The following is a 6,924-nucleotide window of genomic DNA, read 5'->3' as shown; positions in this document are numbered from 1 at the left end:
CTCTAATATAGAGGTTACATCAATTTTTCCGACGGAGGAAACAAAAAACACACATTACATGTTGTTATGTATATTCTTTTGAACTTAGAAGGTTAGTACTCAAAAAGTGAATGAACTTTTTTCATTATTGTTTTATTATACAATGAAGAAATATTATTCACGATACTGATTTGATTATTAAAAAGACATTAAGATTTTATGAAAAATGATATTTTTAATATTTTTTTTTATGCAAGGGAATGTAGTATTTTTTAAACAATTTGTCCCGAAATAACATGCATATTTTCAAATAAAAAAAACCCATCCTTTTCATGAATTCTGAATTTCTTGTGTACATGCATTCAGATAATTGAGTTTTAAGATAAATTTAAACCAAATGTTAATTAAAATTTGAACATTATTTTCTCTCGAAATTCACGAATCGCAATTTATTTAATTCTAGAATATGTTAGAACAGAACTTTTTAATTTTTGTAATAACTGCATTATTTAATTCGAAATTTCATATTCTAAATTAGGCTTTTTGTTTTGGTATATTTGCTCCTGATACAATTATGCTTTTTTTAGGCGACGAATAATTTTTGTCCATTAAAACTTGTCCATTAAACATTCTTGATAACTCTAAATTTGAGATCTCATTCCTACATCTCACACTAGTGAAAGTGTCACTTTTAAAGACAAGGAGACAGTTGTGTAGCTTGGGAGGGATGCGAAGGCACATCCGTCCCCAGGTGCAGTCTCTCAGGGACGCAAAATTCAAGTTACATAAATATTAGGGGGGCTGGAAAGCAATGTCGTTTCGGCACATTAAATTTTCGTTAGTCTTAAAAACACCAATTCCTTTTTTTCGATTCATTTTCAATCCGTCATTGAAAGGTTTAATGAGGATGAATACATTATTGATTAAAAAATGAAATCTTGATAGCAAATATCAAATGCACCGAAATGACATTAATTTCCGGAATGAATTCTAGAATAAAATGTGTCTAAATTAGATTCAATGGCGTTTCTAATATGATACCTTACACTATTCTGAAAATATTCTTTGCGAATGAATCTTTAATTATTTTTTTTTAAAATTTAATATCGGTCATAAATACGTGACGAATTAAAATAATCTTTTTAACATTTTTGTCGGATTTCTTACATTTGAAAAGAGAATTTAAGTTTATGAATTTTTATTTCCTGCTTCTCTCAAAACTATTGGATTAACTCAGAACTTAGATATTTGCACAATTTTATTGAAAAATTAGTTTGTAAAAAGAATGAGAAAAGTCACGTGTTACAACAGTTTGAAAAAAATTCTTTAAATTGGTCCACTGGTTTGCTGGATTTCATATAATATTTTTAAATTCTTCTTAAAAAATTTATAAAAGTGGTTTAAAACCAAAATCTACACTTATATGATAAGCTTAATTTATGAAGTTTAAATCTTAATTATGTGAATTTAGTTCAGTTTCATGCTTTACAATAAAATAATTTTAAAGCATATTTTTTGCAAGCTAATTCCTTCCATGCTTACAACTTTTCTGTTATTCAAACCCAAGTATCATTGTTTTAATCATTTTAGATTATAAAGAGAGGGGGCGCAAAAATTGAATTTACGCCCGGGTGCTGTAAACTCTAGTTACGCCCTTGTAGGAAGGGTCGTGTAACATTAAACGTCAACAAAATAATGGGATTATTCAATATTGAACCAATTCTTAACTGTTCGAAATTTTTTTAACATTTAATCATTTCATTAATTTAACAACATTTTAATGATTTTTTTAAAATATTTTTTTTTAAAAATATTTGCTTATTATCACTCAATGTCTTTTTTAATCACACACGCACACGAAACAAAAAATCTCAATTTTATTCTTTTTTATGGGCTCGAAAGCCCGGGGTGGGCTTTCTCAAGTAATTCTTTCAAACAAATCTTCTAACCGCAAGTTTTCTCTAGTTATTTGTCCATAATGCCAGTGGATCTCTTTCTAAGCCATCTAACCATTTCAAATTTGGTCTGCCTTTCTATGGTTCTGGTTGCGCGATCTTCATACATCCTGGTAAAGTGGCATGCCCATTTTATGTATTCTTTGAAGTTTAAAGAGATATCTAGCTGGTTTCTCACATGAAATCTCATAAAACCTCATTGTCATGATTATAACTCTCACAAGCATTTGCTAACATTAAACTAATCAGACTTTTATATAGCCTAATCTTTTTTTTAATCAACTTTATTAGTAAACCTTTTTTGAATAAATGTTTTAAAAAAATCTCTTATTTACAATTCAAATAAAATAAGGATCTTATGGTCCCTATTGGATGAAGAAGTAGGCTGATGGGTAATCTGGAGCCCTTCCAATTTTTATTTCAATTGAATTACATTGAGCATCAAAATAGGTTTAATGCTGAGTTTTTACTATAAAACTTTTCATATACGATCATTTCGTGCGCGTGCATTTAAGATCTTTGTAATAACTGTAAAACAGCAGAATATAAAGTGTTAAAGTAGCATCTTACTGATAAAAAAATATTAAATATTTTCGGTTTCATACATGTTTTATTTATTTAACGTTTGGAAGAAAAAAACACTAATGAAAACTCCTAAGAAGGCACCTTTAATTAGTTAAGAAAATAAAATAAACAAAAGAAGCTAAAATTCATAAAACTTATGAAATTTATAAAACAACAGATTATCGAGAAGAAAATGTATATTCAGTGATTTAGCTAAAATTAAATAGAATTATATATGAAAATAAATTTAGAAAAAAACCCTTTTAAACCAGTGGCGATAGTTTTTAGTAGATGTCAAAAATGAAGAACTTTAGCAGGAATAATAAGGAAGATATGAATAATAAGTTGACGAAAGACAACCTTAGAGAAAAAATAATATTCAGAAACTTTATAATAAACTTGTTATATTGTTGTTCCAGGACCTTCAGAAAAGTTTAATTATCTCATAGGTTTAAATTTGCCTAAATTAATTTGTTGACTCAATGGTGAAATAGCCTAAAACGTCGGAAACAAACAGATATGTTCAACAATTATTATTATTAAAAAGTAAATAAATATCAAATCATTTAAAATCCCTGCTTTGACCTATTTTATAAAACTGGGGGTAAATCTTGAAGACCAACAGCAATATTTATTGCTCAACAGGGTTAGAAAGCTGGGATGAATGGCTTTAGAAATCTATAGAAACCTCTTATAAATAACTCTGTCATAATAGTTAAAAGGAAAACTTCAAAACACAAACAATTTCCAAGGTTAAAACGTCATCTAAATGATGTTGATGTAGTTTATCGAATTTTAAATCTATTTGTTCTTTTGATTGCTATAGAAACTAATGAGCTGGGTTGCGTGTGGTGTTTTAGAAAGGAAATCGTCATTAACAACGAGTGTAAATGAAACGATCTAATTGATATTTAACGCACAGAAATGAATTAAAAGATGATTGTTTTGAAATTTATAAACTATGCTTAGCTTCTAAATTTAGTTTATGCAAATCTTTTTTCATTAAACTCTTTTTTAATTCCAATTTTTCCTTGACAAATTCAGTTCCAAGCAGGACAGTTAACATATCAAGCTATTGGGAAATCAAGATATATCTTTTTGCTTCCAGTATATTTGACTAGACATCATTTAGTTCAATTTTACGACTTAAAAAGTTGTATTTCAAGGAAATTTCTGTTTGTATGCTTTTGCAAAACGATTATCTCTGTAAAAATATAATTATATTAGAATTTTTACTTATAATAAGAAGTAATAAGAAAGGTAATAAATTCTATTCAAATATCGTTTAGGGCAGCTTTTTTTAAGATATACAACAGGGTAAAAATCGGCAATTTCGACAAAAGTTGTGAATTTTTTTTTAGTGCTTGCATATTAACTTTTGCTCATTAGCTCTTTAAATATCTTCAAATTGTTCTACGTTCTTTAGAATCGAAGTTATACTTGTTTTTTCGCATGCTGGCAGAAAATCAATTACATGCCGATAGCAATACCGAAACAGAATAACAATTAAAATAATGCATTTTAAAATAAAAAAAAGCATTTTTAAGGAATCGTTGGTTTTGGAAAACTCTTTTTATGCTAACACACATTACAAAATTTGTAATAGAATTCTTTGAATCTTTGTATGTAGATTTTGTATTATGTTAGCTACGTTTTGAACTGAAAGCTAAGGTCAAGGTGTGAATTTATCATTTTGATCTTTAAATTAGAATGCTTAGAATTTTCATTTAGAAAATCAATATTTAACTATATATTTAGTTCTACAACTTTTTAAATTTGAAATTTTTTTAAGGATTTTAATTCAAAACGCACATACCCATATTATTGATCAAAAAATTAATTGGTCGGGATAGCCTGACTGATAGGGCGTTAGGCCAAGAGGTCATGAGGTCGATCCTTGCCGACCGAAGACTCCCCATGCACAAAATGGTGACTAGTGCATGTTAAATGTATCGAGGTCACAAAGTCCTCTAAGTTTCCATAACAAATAAATACCTCTGGGGGTAATTGGATCGGAGATTCATCGTGCTTTGGTTAAGGTCAAAATTATGATCTGCGGATGGATGGTGTGTGAATATGTCCTCCCTTTAAAACGAACTGTGACGTAAGTGTGTGGCAGAATTCGAATCCATGGCCATAGATGCCGTCACTGGAAAACAAGAAAAAGCGGCCATCTCTGCCTAAAAACAGCGATAATGCTATTGGCAAGTGGCATCAGATGACAAAAGAAAAAAAATTGATATTTATGCATTACAACTTGTTGTAGAGCTGCAAGCGTGAGAATAAATATTTCCAGTTTTTATGCTTAAATTTGCCCTAATTTTGAAAACGATATTTTGAAATTTTTAAAATGTACTTTAGAATTATAATTTTAGAATTTCTGCTTACCAAAAATAAGAATTCAAATTCTAATTAAAGCTGCTTTCAAAAAAAAAAAAAAAAAAAAAAAAGTGCCGACTTTAGCGGCTACCTGAATTTATAATATCAGTGTTATCAAGTTGGATACTTTAAGTTAAGGCGAATAAAATATCTTATAATTTGAGTTTAGTGGACTTAGTTTCATGATTAACATGTGAAGAAATATATGACAAAAATATATCCAGAAAAAGCTAAAATTAATAATTTTTGTGTAATAATTGAAATAGCTTAAAGATATTAACTTTTTGCTCAAGACGCTTAGCATGATAAAGCCATTCTGGTCCATTTACTGTACCAGCTGTTACTTATTGTACCAAGCAAAAGGGTTAAAATGGGCAAAATTCCCCTAAGCTGGATGTTTCCAGTTAAAAATAAGGACTTCCTCCAGTTTGTGTTTGAGGAAGATACAGATAGTGAGTTAAATTTCGTGACTAGCATGTTAAATTTTTTAAAATCGATCTTTAAACCTTGAAGTGATAATAAACATCTGCTAGAATTTTATCTTTTGATTAACATTACATTTATTGGCCTTTTTTCTTTTTTTCTTCTTCTTTGAATAAAATAATTGAAAACGAAAAAAGGGGAATATACTTTAGCTGACTTAAGTCAATTCAGCCAACTATTCACATTTAATGTTTAGTTGCTTTTCAAATAATTACTGCAAATTAAGCCCCAAGGGAAAGGGAGGAGGTGACCAGGAGTATGACTTCGCACTTTTTAGTTAAAGTAAAACCATTAATTAGTAAAACCATTTAAAACGAGCTGATTAAATATTTCTGCCTTATTTATTTTTGGATCATTTATTTATTTACTTATTTCCCCCCCTCCTATATGCATTTTAGAACGATAATTTGTTTTTACTGATTTCTATTTACTCATTAATTATTTTTCATATTCTTACTGATTTTATTTTGTATTGAAAGGCATCGATTCAGGTAAAAATTTAAATTAAATCCTAGTTAAAAATTTACTATTAACAAGAAATTTTCTTTGGCATTTAAATAAGAAGGAATACCACGGGTCATTTTCACAAAATTCAAGCTTTCAACTATCTAATGAGAGCGATGTCGAAATTCCCATATGCTAGCTGAGTCAAAACATTTCTTTTTCATGGGTATTAATAACAAATTATTGTAGGTAATTTCCAATTTATAATTGAGTAAATTGAGTTATTGAAAAATTTATGATTGGGTAAATTGAGTAATTGAATGACTGAAAAATTTTATAAATGTTTATATGATCTCAAATATTTCATAATTATTAAAACTCAGAATTAAAGTTTCAACTTTGAAATATTATCTTTAACGTAGTTTCGTGTTTGAACCGCAAGTATATGTTTATGTAATATATTTTGATTTGTGACACGAGTAAGAGATAAGTAAAATATGATACTTTGTTATAAAGGTGGAAGAGATAAAGGTCAAAATGATTGAAAAAAAAATATGCGTGACATCATTTATAGATAGTTTCAAATCCGGTAAAAGACAATTCAACGAAAGAGATATTTTGGATCTTGAAGTACTTGGGACATTTCGACCGATTAAGAGGGCGTTTTACAGCAGGAGAAATCCTTCATGGCAATTTTTCACCCACCTACATTAATAATTTAAAATTTAAAGGGAAAAGCTAGATCAGGTAAACATAAAGTAAATCCTAAAGTTTCAAACCTGCAATATTTAAAAAAAAACTATTTAATTGGAAACAAATATGACGCATTAAGGAAGCAATCAAAAATATGATAGTTCGATTGCAATTTTTAAAGCTCCTACTCCACTACAAATTGCATGAATCTTATTAAAACAATGAGACGGCAATTTTAGACTTTTGTCTTGCTCTCTTGATAGAAAAGGTTTTGCTTTTATGACTTTCGGAGCTGGTACCCCCTGAAGACGTCAGCTTTGGTTGTCATATCTATCCAATTTTTCATATTTTCATTGTCTCACTTATTAAAACCATGACTTTCTGTTGAAAATATTGATGACAAATAGTTAAGTTTCCCGGTGAAAAT

The sequence above is a fragment of the Parasteatoda tepidariorum genome, chromosome 5 (assembly GCF_982258835.1).
Source record: "Parasteatoda tepidariorum strain Cologne lab strain chromosome 5, Ptep-v5.0, whole genome shotgun sequence".
Lineage (NCBI taxonomy): Eukaryota > Metazoa > Arthropoda > Arachnida > Araneae > Theridiidae > Parasteatoda > Parasteatoda tepidariorum.
Note: the sequence above shows the minus strand (reverse complement) of the source record.